Below are 20,356 nucleotides of genomic sequence, written 5' to 3'. Positions count from 1 at the left end.
ATTGTGAGTAAATATTCATATTTAATCATTTTTTCTAAAGTTCAAATTAAAAATGAAGGTATTCATTTATCATTTTGTTGAATAGCAGATGGGAGTATGGAAAGAAATTTTAAAGACGTCTGGAACCAATACTAATTGAAATTAAACTTTGAAATTCACATAGAACATACTTTATGAAATATAGCCTGTATAATTAAAACACTACTCAATACTCCGTTGTGCCCTTCACGTAGATACAGGGATCTAATTGCATAGGTACAAGGGCATTAGCAACCCCCACACGTAAATCTTAGACTTTTAAATGGATCTTACAGGTTGTTGGGTTGGGGATTATTTTGTTTATTATTTATCAATTTATATTAGGGAGTCCAAGTCTCCCCCCCCCCACCAGTCTCCAAGCACTGTAAGTCCCATATTATCATATCTTCTTAAATGATTACAATGGAATGGCTATCGCGGAGAAGAATACACTAAATAATCTTCTGTTCATGAATATTGTTACAACAAAACTGTCATTACTGATAGCTACTGCTACATAATTGTTATCATTAATGCTATCTTAAATCTACTATCAATATTGTTAATACTGCTTTATAACGATAGTGATAATGGATCTATTTCATCTAGATTGATAAAACAAAAGAAGATATAACTTGATACCATTTCTTTGCCTCTCCAATATATCCGATACCTCTAAACTCTGACCTTTAATATGATGTTTGGAATTTTTACCCGATAACCTTAAACAATGTAGATCTATTCATTTATTTAAAAGACAGCTTAAAGATATGATGTTAACTATTATGTGTCCGAATATTAGAACATGTTGCTATTTATCTGTTGTTTTGTTTTGCTTCGTTTTTTCACCAGATTTTTATTCAGTTACTGGTTTGAAAGCGAGACATTACCATCTGACAAGAACACAGTGATTGAAGTCATTGCCTTCATGCTCATTGTATGCGCTCTCGATATAAGAGAAGTTAACCCTTAGCTTCATTTGTGTAGTTACTCTTGTTGTCAAAGGGATCAGTGGTTGATCCAGAGGGGGCGCACCGGCCGCAAGCCCCCTCTTTATATTTTGTTAAAACAAAAGAAATGAAAAGAAAGAAAGGGGGAGGAGGGGGGGGGGGTGGCCGCTGGCGTCCCCTTTCATTTTGTATATCTAAAGGCGCCTCCCCTAACGGAATTTATGGATCCGTCCCTGGGGATGGTATAGTATTGGTTGAGGTGAGAATTCAGCTTTTAACTTTATGCAAGATACTTAGAAACCACTGTATGAAATGGTAAAAAGCGTACAATTCTAAGAGGAATTAAATGTTTATTTGATGAAATTGGTTTTGAAATGGCAGACATCCAAACAGAAAGTAAAACACAGCGATCCTAAAAAAAGGTGGGTCCCACCTTTTATCAGGATCACTTTGTTTTGGATATTTCAGCCAGTTCAAAACAGATTTTCATCAAATAAACTTTGAATTCCTCTTAGAATTATATGCTATTGCATATTTCATAAGGTGTTTAACATTATCTTAAAAAAAAAATCATCGAAAAACGTTGGAAACCTCAAGACCCATCTCAACCCAAAATGTACCATCCCTTTAAAGTACATGTAATTGCGTAATCATTTCAGTGCGTTTACTTGATTATTTTCTCCCTCGAATTTGTGCAATATAGGTTGATGGCCCTGTATGAAATCAAATGCATTCATCAATTTCTGGTCATGCATGCCCAAATAAAGTGACATCTATGGGAACGCCTGTTGGAGATTCACAAGGAGATATAGCACCCGTCACTTTACCTTTCTCGTATAAGGTGATTATGACCTAAATCACTGCTAAATGTGTACATACTTAGTAATATGAAATCTTTAATCCCCTCTCTTTGTGCAGTGTAAGATTTGTAAGATTTGTATGATTTTATTGACTCTATCGACCCCCTCTCGAGGTATGAGAGTACAAATATATTTACAACATATGAATACAAAAATATACGTGATAATGTACATGTACATGTGAAAATAACAGATATAAATAAATATGTTTACAAAACAAGGCGTAAAGGACGTTTACTGTAAGTCACTGGGCGAGTCAACTATCGAGGCAACAATGCACAGACAGACGCAGTATGGGTGCACGAGGTCGAAAAAATAATACAAATAAACGGAGAATATACCCCAATACAATGTATGGATTCGATGAATGCCCAAATATATTAAGTTGAACACATCACTGAAGTTTGAGGAAATACTATACAATCCACTAATACGATCTAAATCTGTCAAGTTTTGGTTCGTGTTTGTCCGATTTTCCTCAAACTCCAATATGTTGAGCCGGTATTTCTGTCTTCACTGAATCTATGCACAAATTTGGGTAAATTCCCCCCCCCTCCCTTTTCTCCTATACCAGTATCTATCCATATGACGAAGAAATGTTGACCCAATGCTCGGGTGCCCGAACTCTACCCGTTGCCTGTATATTACCCATGAGATGGCAGGAAGAGCCATTACTTTCAGCCCTATTATGAGTCCATCAATGCTAGTATTTCAAAATTCACGGCTTCTCAATTATTTTCATTTATATAAGCTGTGCGTCTTTTCATTTATATATGATCTTATAAATGGTTATCTGCCTCATTCACCTTCTAGATATTCAAATTCATGAAATTCTTCCGTCGAGAGGTAACCCGTTTTTATTCAATTGATTGGCAAATTGCCCTACATCGACGTAAATAAGCACTGAATTGATCAGTGTTTTAATAGTAGCCATGATAAAAAATCATGGGCGTCGAGTACGCACGCCCATGATTTTTTATCATGGCTACTACTAAATATTGTTCATTATTTTGTATCCCATAGATATAATGCCGGAAGTATTACAAGAACTATAATCAAGACTAATGACGGAAAGTTTTCTACGTCATCTGCCTGTGTATCTTTATGGAATGATCTGCCGTTACCCATACAGGATTGCAGTTCAACATACCCATTCCGTAGATCTTTTAAATCCCATTTGTTTGCTGTGTAACACTCAAGTATTTTTATGTGTGCTTTCGCCAATTTCACGGTTGAAGTATTATAGAGTAATATATATTTCTTTGGTTAGTGCAGTTACATTATTTTAGACCAATGCACATATTAATTAACACTTAGAGTAGAAGACGTATAACCATGTCAAGTTTTTAAGTCCATTGTTCATGTTTCATGTACATTGTATTTTCAAACCAGAGCTATTTATTGTACTGTACTTATTACCTTTTTAGAACCTTTGTATCAGACAGGTTGTCAGATTTGATGAGCATTCATGTTATTTTCTGCAGTAACTTTTATCTTCCATTCATTCATGTGTCTTTTGTTATAAATTATGCCATGTAGACATGAGAATAAAGTCAAAAGATAATAATAAGCTTCAGCTTCAACTTCAACTTCTCTACTTTTCACTATTCAGGTATCCCCGTCTTTGTGCCCATTACATTATTTCGTTTCTGTCTTGTTATATTCCCTGTGTGTTGTCCCCCTCAGCCAAGTAATATTGAAAATACGCCAAGTTAAAGTTGTTTATTTGTGTATGTGTGCATGTGTGTGTGTGTTTGTGTGTGTGTGTGTGTGTGTGTTGTTGTTCTTCTTCTTCTTCTTCTTTCAGTTAGACATAAGGGAGAACTTAAAGATATTAGTTGTACCGATATATGACTCAAAGACCGTTTTAATTATCCCAGTCAAAGAAACTGCTTGTCGATGACGGTCTCATTCACCTGTATCTTATAATACAATGAAGTGTATTTGCGTATATACACGTACATGCATACGTACATCTATTTCTATAAGTACTCTTATTTATATTTTGACGTAAATATTGCTGATTTTGTCATGATTCAATTTGTGGTAGTGCAGAAATAAAACAAACTGCAACTGAAACTACCTTGAATATCAGGGAACCCGATACGAATTATTCACGCGTCGGTAACCGCTTTGTGTAATTATTTTCCTTTTGTCTATTAGATGGCATTTGTAATGATGGTAGTTGTCATTATCATTATTTTTGTCATAAATGTAAGTTTACTTGAATTAATATTACACTAATATTGCCTTTTTAGAGGTGTAACATAATACTCCGCAGGAGTTACGTTTTCCCTAAGATATTACACTCTCCAGAAGTGCGCAGCGAGGGGAAAATTGATTTGTCCTTTTCAAATTGTTGAACAGCTGAATCGATAAATTATCACTTTGTATAATGCATTTCCTTCTATTGATGGAAAAAAAAAAGGTTTAATAATTGAATTGACTGAAAAAAAGATAACTCCCAGGTTACTGTCAAGTGTCATATGACGATAGACAAAGCAATATTTGTTATAATATATTATGGCCTACATGAATACACGTTGCATTCTAGCTCCGTCTTCAGCAAGTCAAATTTTTGGGAATCATATTACCTGATGTGGCATCACTATAGTCAATATAACAATTTCAATCCTCACTGCACTAGTCACGTGAGTGTATTATGACCCATCACTGACGAGCATTTACGTAGACCATTAAATACTAGGTGTTACAAAAAACATTTCCCACTTTTGATCCTTGATAATTCAAAAACTATATGTCAGATAACACTAACATTGATATGAGCACAGGGGGTATTGGTGTGTATAGGAGTGTGTAGTTGACATCCAGACAACGGTCTTGGACAATGGCCAGGATTGGAATGGTCTATTACATATTCATGAGGAATTCCAGCTAGTCTTTATTCATTCTGAAATGTAGTGTATGCAAGCACATGGAAACATGGGCATTCTTTTATCATGTGCATGCATTTCACCCATTGCCTTATTCTGTTCAAATGTATGCAAATTGGTTGCTTTTCTGCTTTTGTGTTTACGTCCCAAGCCCTTGAAAAAGACCGGTAACTCGGTCGAAAGCTCGAGAGAATAAAAGGCTATTAGTGAACATACTGCAACGTCTGCGAGCAGTCATTCCTCTGTCACACCTATACATAAAGATAATGCAGCACCCACAACGTACGAGGCCAAGCCCACTTCACCTTAAATATAATATTATATACATGTATATATACACATGTGTGTGTGTGTGTGTGTGTGTTTGTGTGTGTATGTATTTTTGTATATTCTTACATAGGTTTAAAGGGGACCCAACCCCAAAGAGCAATGTGGATTGAGTGAAAGCAGCAACATTAGTAGAACACATGCATCAGTGATAGTTGGAGGAAAATCGGACAATTGATGCAAAAGTTATGAATTTTTAAAGTTTTGGTGTTGGAACTGCTGGATGAGGAGACTACTACAGGTTTGATATGATGTACGAGTGGACAACAATATAAAGAAAATATAAAGGGGATTCCACAAAAATTCATTTTTCATGAAAATTACATATTCCATCAACTTGATACTGACATATGTTAAGGGTAGCAAATATTCCCCTTGCTTTCTGAAAGCGGTTAGTCAAGTGCTCTTTCATTATGCTAGAAAAGTGAATTTTTTTGGAATCCCCTTTTATGCTATATTCATGTAATAATGATGTCTTATACCAAAGGCAGAAATCACACGTTGTATTGTGAAGATACTTTAACTGCAGTCATGTCACGCTAGCACCATGCATACACACACACACACACACACACACGACATTAAAATTTCTACCTCCGAGACCAGTCCCTAATGCTTCTCCCATCCCCAGCACCCCCCCCCCAAAGAAAAAATTACAGGCACTAACTCTCACAAATAAGTCCTTGCATTGAACAACAAAACCGAAACTGAAATTTCATTTGACGGTTTGAGCATCCAGTACAACCGAATGACTGGCTATCAACTCATAACAGCATTCATCATTGTATTTCCTGGTTGAGAGTTGCTGGAAAAAAAAAAAACGCTTTGAAATAAAGATGTTCTTATCAAACCTTTGGTGCACATATTATACTGTATTTGAGGAATGTCCAGTATGTGTGACTGAACAAAATATCGTTAATAGCTCCCTGCAATCATTAAGGAATTCCTTCTTTCTTTCTTTCTTTTTTTTTTGAATAGCTAGAGCTGTAAATACCTATGTATGAGTTTAAATGTATGCTGGCAAGTGTAGCACCTATAATACTTGATTTCAAAAAGTCATTTCAACTACAGTATTGTCAAGTTGACACGAATGCCTTTGCAACAACAAAGACCACAGAAGCATGTCTAGAGACCGGATGTCCTCAATCCCAAAGCTAAAAGAGTATGACATTCCACAGACTTACAAGAGTTTCAATTAATTTTCAATACCTAATTATTTCACAGAAACAACAAAACATAATGGATCACAGAAACACAGAACAGATAGCTCAACATCTTAATTTATTTCCTTTTTCTATATACAAGTTTACATAAACAATCTGTACACATGAGCTTCAGAATGTTAGGTTTTTTTCATCAGTCGTACATCTAGCTTCAAACAAAACTAATGTGCGCCATGTACTGTCTAAAATACAGAGATTTTGTACACAACGTGAATAATATGCTAGTAAAATACACTCCTGCATTTTTTTTTAAAGTTATCATTTTTTTTTCAAATTTTTTATTTTTGCCTTCTCCAAGCAAAATGTGGTGGATGGATAGTCTACACGCTTATAGTACAAGAACTCATCGCATTACATCAAAAGTGAAGATTGGTGTACAAAACGAGATGTAAGAGACGAAAGTTGCTGAAGGGAATAGTCACATCAACACATAATGAATATCAAAGCCAAAATATGTATCATAAAGTTTTTTTTTTTTTTTAGATACAGAATACACCATTGCTTTGCACTGGTTTCAAAATATTTCCAAAGAGAACATATTCACCTCTTATCACTTTTGTAAATAAATTCAGAGACACAACAGAACACAAGGTTCTTTTGATAATCGATACATACAAGTTCTTTCTTGATTGTATATAGTCTATGTTCCTTTTTATACAAAATGTACACTGTCAAAATTTATATTGATAAACCTTCACTGCCCAATTGTCAAAAATAGTTTTTACTCTGTTTTGTGTTACCACATTAGATAATCAAACACAGAATTCATAAATATAAACCTACATATATATTTCAAACACATTCCCTTCATTTTTAGGTTCTTCAATTCAATCAACTCCTATATACATTAATGCCTCACCTAATTTAAAAATAAGAAAAATCACAAGACAAAAAATTTGTAGCTATACATACACCCAATCTGCAAATTCAAATTTGTACAAGTCAGTATATATATTATCCATTGTCTGTGCCACACAACATCCAAAAACAAAACAATAGAGAAAACGAAAAATACAAACATGGCTGGTAACTTTTGTAAAACAACGATTTGTTCAGAACAGGCAACATAAGTTTAAGACAACCCAACTATACAGGTCATCAAATAAAAAAACACACACACACACACACACACACACACTCTAAACTAATATGAAACAATGCACACAAACCATGTAGTATAATGTCAGTGAGTGGCTTTGTACACAAACTTACACTCTGTCTCACAGCCTGGCTAGAAAAAGTATATATTGTTCTCTTCATATGACTGTCTATGTATTTACACAGTTGGTTTAGCCGGATTACATATAGAGTTGTATTTAGGAAATGACCGTACAAGATTTCAGGGAGTAGACACCGCACCTCTTCAATTAAACCTTACATTAATTTCTACACACTACGAAATTGAACACTCTGGCTCCACATCTCAAGGAAAAAAAGAAAGAAGAGTTAAATGATAAAATCTATAGTCAAATTACTGAACAATGAGCCACACATGCAACAGATGATGTGTGAGATAGGCGATTATCATCTCAAACTCCTGCAGCCAAAGACCTAGTACACACAACAAATTGGATAAGGAAGCTGAGTATATCCTCTTCCCAATACCTAAAGAACAAAAAAAAAAAAAAAAGACTAATAAAAGTGTCCACAACAACCACACAAGAACATGTCTAGTTTGCAAAATTTCCATTGTTTCTCGCTTCTTATTTTTTGACACGTAACTAACAAGCATTGAGCATCTTAATGCCATATGCATTTCTGTTTAAAAAGAAAAAAAATCCCAACAACCTAAAAGATTAATTGTCAGATTCCATCCCTCCCCAACGCTTTCTCCTATTTTATAATGGAGAGTTCAAGGAGACATCTGTTTCATAGTAATAGACTGTTTGACCGATGCATTTACATTCTATGAATGTTTTGTGCACAAAAGTTGCCCTTAACCAAAAAGCATGCAGGAGACTTGCCCTACCTAGCAACAACTAAGCGAATTCCTGCCAAAGGAGCTTGATTGGAGGGAGCAGGTGAATGAAATGTTTCCTTGATTGGCTATACGAAAAGAAACATTCATGAATTGTAGTACGTTATACAAACGGTCTATTGTGCTGGGTATGTTATCCTGATCCCCTTCCCTCTCACACTGCTTCCTCACGCTTCAGCATGCTTTAGAAAGTAACATATTTTTCCTCCTTTCACACAAGTAATCACTTAGGAATTAAGAGCATGCCCCTGCCTCAGTTTGGAAATCCCCAATTCATTGTCATCGAACATTTTGGCTGTTTCATAGTTCACATCAAGATCAAATCCAACTGTCATATGAAGGCTGCCGAGTCGAAATGTCAACTGCTCCACACACCCTAACAGCCCTGTGATCAAATTACGTAACAGTACAACTACATGAAAAATTGAAATTGATAATTGAAAGTCCGTAAGGTGATGGATGTCATATATCTTAGTCAGAGTGGTGGTCAATTACAAGAGTTGGAAAAGAGGAACAAAAGCATGCAGAGATGCAGAGCACAAAATGCATTCATCGTGTGGCAAACGATGCGTGACAAAATTGATGGCAATCAAAACAGACCACCATAAATAAAGAGTACTATTCCTGGACAGCACAAGAGATCACGGTCAAACAATAATTTACTACAGGATGTGACACACGTTCATTGACATAATTCGATAAAATTCCCTCCACACAAACAACCCATGAGTTACTGGCACGCTAAAAGCTCCCTGTACAGACGAATTGGGCTACACGTATTCTAGCAATGTTAAGTAATTTCTCGTTATGCCGCTGAGGTGAACTTGCTACTGACCATATCTGACTTGCATTACGACTACCACGGCAAATAATCAAGATTCGTTCCCCTTCCTTTCCATTCGTGACCTTTCCATTTATCTTCCTAGCTCTGAGGAATGACTAACATTATACAGATTTGTTTGGCCAACTATTTGAACAAAGTGAGATTCTGCACACTCGACCTAGTTGACAAAATCTTCTATAGTATACCCTGAGTTTTCTATTTAAACGTTTTCCATAATTGGTAAAATCAAAATGCAAAAAAAGAGAAGTGTTTTCCATTGACAAATTGACAATATGAACATGAGCAATTTTGATGTTTCAAAAATCTGAAAGCATGAATGATGTGAATTTCTGTAATTTACAATGCCACGTTTGGGTTTGGCCACTTCTCCATCCACGGAAACATCAAGTATGCTTCAGATATAAATGTATACTCTATGGTTGAAGTTTCTTCCTTGGCCAACTGATGATCCAGGAATTCAACACACTTCACCATGCATAACTTAATATCCTTATGAAACAATTCCCCCTGGCCTTTTCATGTGCTTTGCTTCTGTTTTTCTTGAACATGCCTTCATAGTCTGCGGGCACAAAACTGTAAACATGGCATAATCAGTCATTTTTAGACTTAACAAGGTGACATATTTGGGAAGGCTGAAGTTGTGACATTGGCTCTCAACCACTGGTTTTTGGTTTGTTCTGTTACTTTCCAATAGAGAACCTAAAACTCTCCTCATACTCGGATAAGAGTCTGTCACTTCCAGCTGCATCCTTTGTTGACATCGGGGGTGTAGGTACGCCTCATCATGGGTTGCCCACTCATCGACGGCTTCATGAAGCTGTAGCCCGGGTACATGCCCTGGTTGTGGATGGACTGCTGCCTCGTGGCTGCCATGTTCACCATCTGCATCTGCATAGCAGAGGGTTGCTCCATGAAGCCTGCATGGTTGCCGGCATGGAAGTTGTTGGACATCATGCGTGCCGGCATGCATCCGTTGATGGGGCCGCGGGGGTGTCGCGGGGACGCTGGGTAGCCCCTGTAGTAGTTGTACTGGGACGCGTTGTACTGCTGCTGGACCGACTGCATCACATTGTGGTGGTTGGAGGGACTGTGGGTGGGGGGTCCCTGGAAGTGGCCATAGTGTTTGTAGTTTGGGTGCATGTGCATGGCCTGCGCTGCGGCACCCGGTGGCTGGGCGGCAGCAATCTGCTGCTGCATGTGTGGCAGGTGTTGGCCATAGTGTTGCTGCTGCTGGTGTTGCTGCTGCTGATGGTGAAGCAAGGCAGAGGAGTTCATCTGGTTGGCATGCTGCTGTTGCGACATCTGGTGCTGGTGGTGCTGCTGCAGCTGCTCTGCCCTCTGCTGCTGGATCGTGGCCACCCGTCTCTCTGGCCTCTGCATCTGCTGTACCATGGTTTCGTGCCTGGCCTCTTGCGCGTGAGACGTCATAGCATCCTGGCGGTGCTGCGAGAATGTCCCTTGGCGGTGGGGCGTCCTGGCATCTCTCCGCTGCTGCGTGACAATGTCGGATAACTGGGGCGTTATTGCTTGCCTCTGAGAAGTCATGTTGACATTGTCCATGATGTGAGGGGTCATGGCATCTTCTCGATGCGGGGTGGTGGTCTCCTGCCGCTGCACCACCATTGCCTCTTGCATATGAGGTGTCATCGTCTCTGAGCGGTGCGCAGACATGGCCTCTGTCATGTGATGGGACATGGTCTCCGGTCTATGTGGAGTGGCAGCATCTCGCCTCATTGTTTCCTGCATGTGCTGAGTCATGTCAGTCCTGTGCGGGGTGGTGGTGTCCCGCCTGGCATCTGCCATATGTGATGCCACACTCTCAGGTCTGTGCCCCATCATTTGATCCTGTATGTGGGGGTTCATAGCATCCGGTCTCAAGGCCGTCATCGGCTCTTGCCTCCGCTGGTGCATGGCCTCCTGCTGCATGTGAGCAGCCATATTGGTCTCTGGCAAGTGGGATGTCATGGAGTCGTGGCGGTGGCGAACCATTGCCTCTTGTCTGTGGGGTGTCATAGCGTCCGGTCTCTGCTGCGTGAGCACACTTTGCCTCTGCTGTGTCATTAGGTCTTGCCGCTGCTGCTGCTGCTGCTGCTGCTGGGGGCTGAGCCTGGGGGACATGATGCTGGATGGCCGCTGACCCGTGACCCTGCATGGCTTCCATGCTGTGTTGTTGTTGCAGGTCTGGTCGAAGTTGTCCCATACGCTCTGCACCATGATGGCTCAGGTGATCAGTGCTTTGAGCAACCCGGTGATCAACAGCAGTTTGCTGCACAGCTGATGATTCCACACCCTGATGTTGCTGATGTTGTTGTTGCTGCTGCTGCTGTTGCTGCTGTTGGTGCTGCTGTTGCTGGATGAGTTCACCACCAGCTATGGATACCCTACGCTGTGGTGCTTGACGGTGGGCTTGGGAAACGGGAGGAGTGATATTCCTCTGCATGTGTACCTGAGAATTTTGAATGGGGGGAGTTTGTACAGGGGGCGGAGTTGGATTCTGAGGTGGGGTCAGGTTGGCTGTTGGCTTTGGTGATCTGGGAATAGTAAGAGGAGTATTAGGCAAAATATCATTGGTCAGCTGCTGAAGTTTGGCTAAGCTACTTGTGGATCCATTGCGGTTCTGGCCTTGCTGTCCACCCGCACCAAACATGACGTTATTGTTGGAGTTATTACCATTGTGGCCAGTGGGAGAACCAAGTGGTGGCTTCATGACACATGATGACTGGTGTTGGCCCATCGGTGAACAGACTTGAGGACTGCGCATCTGGGGGCTGCACACTGGAGCACTGTGCATTTGAGGACTGCATGACGTAGCTGAGGTAATGACTGGACTCTTCACTGGCGGCAAGCTCATGGCAGGGCTGCATGCCTGGTTCGTGCTCCGCGCAGGACTGCACGTCTGAACATAGGCCGGGCTGCACACCTGGTTGTTATTGAGTGCAGGACTGCATACCGATCCACTGTTCATAACGGGGCTGCACACCTGTGCATTATTCAAACTAGGGCTGCACATGGCGCTGTTGTTCATTGCTGGACTACACATCTGGGCACCCATGGCCGGACTGCAGACTTGAGGGCTCTGCATGCTATTCAACTGGTGTGGACTATTCATTTTGCCGAGCTGTGGACTGTTCAAAGAGTTCCTCTGAGGGCTTATGCTAGGCACTGGTTGACCCATGCCAGGTCTGCCTGGCGGGCTCGTTTGCTTGGGGCTGTAACCCTGTGGCTGGGGTTGCGGTTGCTGTTGCTGTTGTGGGGGCTGACCCATGTTAGTACTGCACATATCCCCGTGAGGACTGCTCAAGTTGTGATGCATTTGTGGACTGCTTAAGCTACCCATACCCCTCACGCCTGCCATGCCTGGATTTCCCATCACATCTGTCTGGTCGATGCTAGGCGGGTCAGCAATCTCCATGCAGATGCTGTACCGCTTTGTTGGGTTGCTGCACGGGTGGTATCCCATCTGTGTGCTGTGTTGAGCCATGTCCCCTGAATGACCGTAGTCTGGCATTCCCATGGACTGCATGTTGTCATGCGGACTGCCACCCATCGGGTTCTGCAGGCTACCTTGGCAAGACTGCATGTTCTGGTGGTGCATTGGCATCTGTCCCTGAGAGCTCATCATTTGAGACTGCTGGTCTGCCTGGGCACTCTGAGCTGCCTCCATGTGCTGCTGGCCATCAAGGTGTACATTAGTGTCCATGCACTGTGCCTCCACTTGATGGGGAACCTGGGTCTCCATATGCGGAGGTGTCTGGTTCACAACTTGCTGGGCCTGCTGATTCAGGAGTTGTTGCTGCCCAGCCATCATCTGTGGGCCTGCATTCAGAACACCTGACACACTGTCAAGCATTTGGGATGTCGCATCAATGGTCTGTGTGGCATCCATGGGGGGCAAGGTGTCAATGACGGGTGGAGTTTCCATGGACTGGGGTGTTGGCATTGTGTTGGGGATGTCCATGATTTGCCTGTCGATAGCCTCCTGGGCTTCCATCTTGTTGGAACCTTCCACAGAAGACAAGGCAGAGTTGATGCAAGGAGGCGACGTGTCGAGGGATTGGGGCGTGTCCATGGGTGGAGGCACATCCACACCCGAGGTATCAGGTGGTAATGATGGAGCAAGGTGTTGGTCATCCAAGTTAAGAATGTCCATTTCATTACAATCACTCCTGGGCCTCATCTCCGATGACTCGCTACCGCTGAAATTCTGAAAGTCAGACTCTGAGGTGACTGGATACGGAGGGTTGTCACTCTCAGGCATGCACTGAACCGCTGCAATGTCATCCCTCACAGGACTGGAATCGATCTCAATAATGGATTCAATAGCCTCAGCTGTCTCCATGTCCTCCGCCTCAGTAGGTTCCATGATCTGTCGCGTGTCTGGCTGACTGTAACTACTGTCCATGTCACTCTGCATATGGCTGTGCTCAAGCTCTGCATTGTCCTCCATGTTGTCCTGGTGACTGTTGTCATCAGAAGTTTCTGCACATTGGTCACTGAGGGTACCATCGATCTGTTCCTTGGATATTTCTTCACCACTATTCTGTTCGTGGGGAGGCGTGTTTGGAGTTGAGTTTACACTCACTTCACTACCTTCAGGTCTGTTCTCATCAATCATCGTCAATTTATGAACCTCTTCATCAGACTTTGCATCCCTAATATCCTGTTCAGTACTAGCTGGCATTTCGTCATCAAAACGTTCTAGGACAGGACTGGGGTTATTGGACTTGGGGCTGACTACAGGTGAGTCAACCTTCGCAAGGGTTGGTGGTTCACTATGATCGAGCCCATCCTGCTCTCTGACTGAACTCTCCAAGGTTCTGGGTTCATCATCTGCCTCTTTCCTGTTGTCTTCCTCCTTTTCATCCTCTGATGCCGATGCAGAGGATGAGGAGGATGAAAATGAAAGATTGATTTCTTTTTCCTCACTCATACTTATCCGGGGCACAACAGTATTCTCTACATCTTCTACCACTGTCTTCTGAGTACTGAGTTTTTCAGGCATGTCATTTATGTCTGTATCATCATCACCATCACTGTCATCTTCTGTTTTATCAACGTCCTCCTCTTCCATACCTTTCTCTGCAATTGTGCACTGGATTTCCATTTGTTCATCAGCCTTTACATTCAGGTCCCTTGGGGGTTCCTCCTCATCCATCTTTTCAGTGTTATCTTCACTTTCAGTATCACTGCTCTCCGCCCGCTCATCATCACTACTCAACTCGGTATCAGCCTCTCTCCCCTTCTCTACCTCCTCTTCATCAAGGGCATGAGAATTGTCATCTAAATCACCGTCGGAGTCATCGTCATTGACAACGTTGCCAGTGGGTTCACCCGAATCTTCAGTCTTGCCGTCAGCATTATTCCACATTGGACCATTACTCTTGGCTGGTTCTTCCGTCACAGATGGCTCTTGGGTGTCATCGTCACTTTCGCTACTGCTGTCTGAACTGCTGCTACTGGAGCATCCAAGACCGTTTACACATTCCTTTGCGTTGCTTGTGCTCTTTGAATCAGTCTCTGGCACAGGTTCCTTGCTCCCCTTGGTATTGGTGGCAACCGACACTGGCTTGGTGTTATTTGCATTTTCGTCTTCTTTTTGAGTTCCCGCTTTACCTTTTGCCAAGGTACGAAGTGCAAGATCGTCATCATCACTGTCACTGTCCGACGAGGAACTCATATCTATGGGGGTGTACTCCACACGCTTGCTCCTTTCAACCTTCAGAGGCGGTGGTTTCTTTGGTCGATTAACAGGTGTTGTCATGCTCAGCAGCCTCTTGAAGTCCTCCTCATCGTCAGATGACGAGCTCGTTTCATCAAAATCACTCAGAGACCCGGGTAAGGGTGCAGGGATTTGGGTGCTTGGCAAAGTGGAGGTCTTTGGTGTAGAAGGTGCAACAGGGGGAGGAGGAGGAGGAGCTAGCTGGGATTTTGGCTTTGGCTTTGGCTTCTTCTTCCTCTCCCACAGAGGCACTCGCTTTCGTCGTCTCCTGCGCTTCTTCACTGCTGGTGGCCCGTCTTCAGTTGGTTTTGCCCGCTGGAGCCCCCTAGGCCACCCTCGCCTTTGCTCTGTGGGGGTAGCGGGCTCTCCGTTTTTTGGACGCCCTCTACTGTTCGTGGTGGTCGACGTGGAACTGACGCTGGGCCCCGCTGCCTTGGAGTTGGCGGCTGTCAGGGGAGGCCTGCCCTTTGGACGTCCGAGCCTGGTCTGTGGCTTTGGGTCTTCAAAGTCACTGTCGGGGCTGCTCAAGCCACCGTTGACTTCCTGTACATGTTTGGCTTTGGTGTACAGCTTTCCTCCAGCTCCTTTGCCTCCTTTGGCTGCAACAGAACATAATCCATCGATACTCATATTGAATCCATACCAAATTTCATATGAAGACACAAATAGATGAATTCAACATCCCAATCATTGCACTTTGATATCTTTCAAAATGTGGGGGAAAAAAACTCTTCTTTAACACCAAAAGGACATTTGACTTCTGGAATAAATGCTGCACAGAAAAGAAGGGGTGACTTAAGGCAACTATTGTATCAAGGACAAAGGAAATTGTAAATATAGCCCATTTGCCATTTTTATTTCCAGTCTTCTAGTCTATATATGTATGCAAGCACAGTAAGTTGTGTCATTATTTCAAGAAGTCAAAGCTTTGTGTAATTCTCCCGAGTTGGATGGCACATTGAAAAGGTTGATTCATTCACATACAGAGGACAAGAAAAGTTAATATTTGTGTAATCAAAAGTGAGAGGAAGCAAAATACATTAAAGGCAAAGCTGCTGAAGAAATGCAAAGCTGGGATATACTTACAGAGAGCCTTTTTAGGGCCCTTCGTAGGTGCCGTCAGTTTGCTCTTCAGCACGTCCTTAGACTTTGAAGGCCCTCTGAGGGGTGACTTCATCTTGGATTTGGCAAGCTTGGGTGGGGACAGTTTGGCTTTGTCCATCTGGAAAACGGAAGAGACAAACTGAAGCATTATTCTAAGAGTAATTTGGTGGGCAACGCAAACTTAACCACACACACACACACACACACACAAATAGTTGTTCCTTGGTCTTTGCCAAACCTGCTGACAGTGAACCTGGTGCACGGGATGTGTGCTGTTTGCTTTGACTCATAAACTGATTTCCATCATGCATTTGAAACAAATGAGGGAACATTGCGAGTGACGTCAACGCTACTTACAGCAACAAGGTGCCTCAAGCTGGTATCCCACTCAAAATAGCACTGTATGAATGAATAACCCGTACTCGTGGCCAAATATGGCAAATCTACAATGACCTTTATTTCAGCTTTTCATTTACACTGCATGATTGACCCGAGAGTCTGCTGCATGCAGCATTGACAACAGCCCAGATGCACAGGAGTGTTGGAGTGAATGTAACAAGACAAATATTGTACCTTTTCTGTGGTGGGCATTCATAAAGTAAAATGTCATGTTAACTTTGCATGAAGCTAGAAGAGTCTGGTCGTATTTCCTGCAGTATTTCTTTTTGAAGTTGCCTTGCAGCTATTACAGAAAGGTCACAATTTTTTTGAATGTTGCCATGTTTGGTTCAGACAATGTGAATGGCCCATACATTTAAAACTGCATTCAGGCATTGGAGGTGCAAAGAATGTGAGTCATTCGAATACTGTATAACTGATGAGATAACTATGATTACAATGAACACTTTCAGTGCCGTAACTCGTTGTGGGCAAGTACAGACTAACGCCACTTCCCACTTACCTTGGAGTTCTTCTTGTTTTTCAGGGGCGACTTCAGCTTCTTCTTCAGAGTTGTTCTGAGCGTGGCACTCTTTGACCTCGCCAGCTCAAGGTCTGGTTTGAGAGAAGCTAGCCTGTCCCTCTCAACGATGGGATCCAGGGTGGGCGAGAGGACGCCCTCGCTCTTCTTCCGTTTGGGGAGAGGCTCGTCTGCTGCTGCCACCACGGACTCCAGGATGGGGATTTTCCGGCGTCGCTTCCGACCTCGTTTCCGCCTTGTGTACACCTGAGGAGGGGTGGGGGGGTTGAATTAATCGGTTCAAAGACCTGGTACTCATCAAAATCCTCCTAGTAAACAAAACAGGGCAATGAATGGCACTGATATTGGCAAATCTAGCTCAATTTCGACTTTCCTCACAGTATTTTTGCAATTGATCTGGGAAGTCACTGAGGCTAAAAAATTTTACTGCTTCTCATTCAAAAATCTTAAATTGTTATCAGAAGATTTTCTTGTTGCAAAATGTTTGATTAAAAGCAGGAATTTGAAAACTTTCAATTTTGGTATCACCTCAAAGTCACAACCTGAACCAGTCTATGAATATTTGCTCACTATGAGTCTCATTCATGTCAGCAGTACGGGGTAATTGATATCAACTCTACATTAGCTACAAGTTGTGAGATGTTGCTAATTTTCTTTAAAAAAAAATACATTCAAACAGTGACATCTAAGTTCACTTCATACATTTTGAAGGAGGGCATTTTAAAGTAAATGCCAATCTTTCCACACATAACAAACAATGTGCTGATGTGCATTCCTACAAATACACAAGTCATCCACTAATTCAGCTACTCAATGAGATACAGTGCAATTAGGAATGGCGAAATGATGTCAGACTTGAACATGTTCACATGGGCATTGGAAGGATGTTAACAACCACAAAATACACATCTGACAAAAGAGAGTTGTGCACTCCAGATGCATGCATAACACTAACATGTCTAGTGCCACTACAAGTTGTATACAATACTGTTCAACATAGCATAGCATACTAACAGATAGATGGTGATCTACAAGGAAACTAAAAAAACTATAAGGACAAAACTAAGAACAGGATCTAAACAATAAGAAAAAACAAGTTAATACATTGTTGAAAAAACATAGCAAAGACTTTTAAACAATTGTATCATCTAGCCATTAGGTGAGCTGAGATGTGAAATAAGCCTTATGCCTTACTAATATGCTAATGGGCCTTGGACATTTGTTGCCTTGACTATTGTTGTATTTTTTTTTATGATACAGGAAAATACAAAAAATACACAATCGAATTATTCTGATGGAATTGAATTGGAAAGGAAGGCAGTGTAGAAAAGCATTCTGAAAGAGGGACTGGATCAGCCAAGGCTATTACTAATGGGGGACAAAAACACATGACCTTGGTACTGTGAAATGACCTTGGCATAGCACACATGCAGGGGAATCACCACAACGTACATGGACCAATAAAATAAACCCTCATTCGATTATTTTATTACTGAAAAATGTATACACTGATATGTTTTCACGCAGGGTGGAGTGCATCCATCTCAGGGATAAGGTGACGCAGATCAAAGTTTTTGAGCAAAAATGCAAAATACCCATGAAGTTTATTCACCCTTTACTAAGCCAGCATGCAAACCTGTCTCCCATTATAGTGCCATATTTAGATATCAAATGTGTCAAAAAAAAAGTTTGAAAAATATAAACGAATAAATAAAACTTTACACAAAAATGTCAGAGATGTTTCTTCACCCTGAACTAAAACCAGCATGCACACTTGTCTAAAAAAAAATACATTCAATATTTGAAAACAAAAAACAAAAACACAGACCTCATTTCAGTCAAAAATTTTCCAATATAATATGAGAAACCATACACTTATAAGTCTGAAAACACATCAAGCCAACGGCTAAGTCATTTTCTTTTTCTACTTTTTGTGAACTGCCCCTCATTTCATTTTTGATGATATTTTACTAAACACGTAAATGAAAAGAGTCATGAAAGTCATCACATGCTAGATATTGCAAAAGCTTATTAATACCATACTTTTTTTCCCACGAACGTTAACCTCCAAACTCACATCTACTAAAGGATTACACATTGAACTACTACTAGGCAGGCATTCATCAACAAGAGCAAAGAAGGGTGGAGCAGATAAAAATTGGGATTTTATGTAGTCTGAAAGGACGTATGGGAGTTCTTCCGCATGGGCTTCCTCTGGCTTTTGGCCTGGAGAGGATGCTACATTGGGGAGGATCTATGTCGGGGCAACACAGATTCTACGAGCAAAGAAAAAACCGTGGCAGGGAATGCTACATGGGAGGAAACAGCACTCGGGGGGAGGACGCAGTGATACTGATTGTCATGTTAAAACCAGCCAGAAGCCCTCCTCTCACCTCCTTGGTTAGATCAGGGGGGAAACTATCAAAAGTTTCCTCCAGCAGACGGGAGTGGTCTTTGAACTGCATTGGGGGCGGGGCAGTGTGAAAGAGGAAGAAGAAAGAGATGAACAAATGGTTGAACGTGTGTCTTTCTTTTGTGACTGTGTGTTTATGTGTGATGGTGTTTTTTTCAGAATATATTTCTTTCGATGTTTTGCCTTCATTTACATATTCATTAATTCGATGGAATTATTGTAGTTGATTTTGGTGTGACAGTGGACATGAAAATGTCTGATTTTTTTTTGTTTTTTGGTGTGAATGATCACACTGAGAATGGCTGTCTTATATAAATTGAATGAAATAACATGAAAACAATGGGTGAGGAAATATTCTTGTCTGTTGCAACTAAATGATGAAATTTTGTTACTTTGTATAGTAATACCAGTTTTGAGTTAATGTCTTTGGTATTGTTTGAATGGAATCGAGTAAATATGGGGGAAAAAGTGTAAGTGCGTGTGTGTGTGTGTGCGTGTGTGTGTGTGTGTGTGTGTGTGTGTGATGACTAGCATTTGCATGTGAGACACACAGAAGACTTCTAGTTTGTTTGACCACTGTTCTGAAAATTTTGCACATGGTTTCGTGTGAGACTGATCACAATACGCCCCACCCTTGTGTGAATGATGAAAATGCACAGGAGTGAGTACAGATACGGCACAAATGCAAGACTGTTTAACGAATACAGAAGTAAGCTGGAGAATGAAGACAGATGAATCTAGGACAGCTGTCACTCTCGGGTGCGGACTGTATGCCGGAATCAAATCAAATTTGTCGTTAGCATTCATTCGTCAGACAACCACCACAGACAACAAAAATCGTCCCTTCTCAAGAGACAGTGTCTGTGCGCAGGGGTTAAAAAAAAAACACACAAATTGACATAGACTCATCAGTGGCCTGAAGGATTGGAGCTGGATGCATCTCCCAAAAAGTGGATGGCAGCGTCCCAAATTTGTTGGCTTTTCCCGCTTATAAATGTTTCTGCAGCGTTTCCGTTAAAAACTGCATGGATCGCAGAAGAGATTTCGCAACCGTATTGAGAAATGACGGAAGCATAAGGGAACATCAAGCAAATGCGTAAAATATAA

The 20,356-nt window shown here is 41.5% G+C and overlaps 1 pseudogene; it reads right to left on the bottom strand.

The window, feature by feature from the left end:
- Positions 1–8,813: 8,813 nt before the first annotated feature.
- Positions 8,814–20,356, bottom strand: part of LOC139709541 (uncharacterized) — a 151,095-nt pseudogene continuing 139,552 nt past the window's right edge.

This window comes from Diadema antillarum, unplaced genomic scaffold (genome assembly GCF_040938485.1).
Source record: "Diadema antillarum isolate AM-2024a unplaced genomic scaffold, OU_Dant_1.0 seq00001447_RagTag, whole genome shotgun sequence".
NCBI classification, from domain to species: domain Eukaryota; kingdom Metazoa; phylum Echinodermata; class Echinoidea; order Diadematoida; family Diadematidae; genus Diadema; species Diadema antillarum.
The sequence above is the reverse complement of the archived record's forward strand: the minus strand, read 5'-3'. Positions and strand labels throughout refer to the sequence as shown.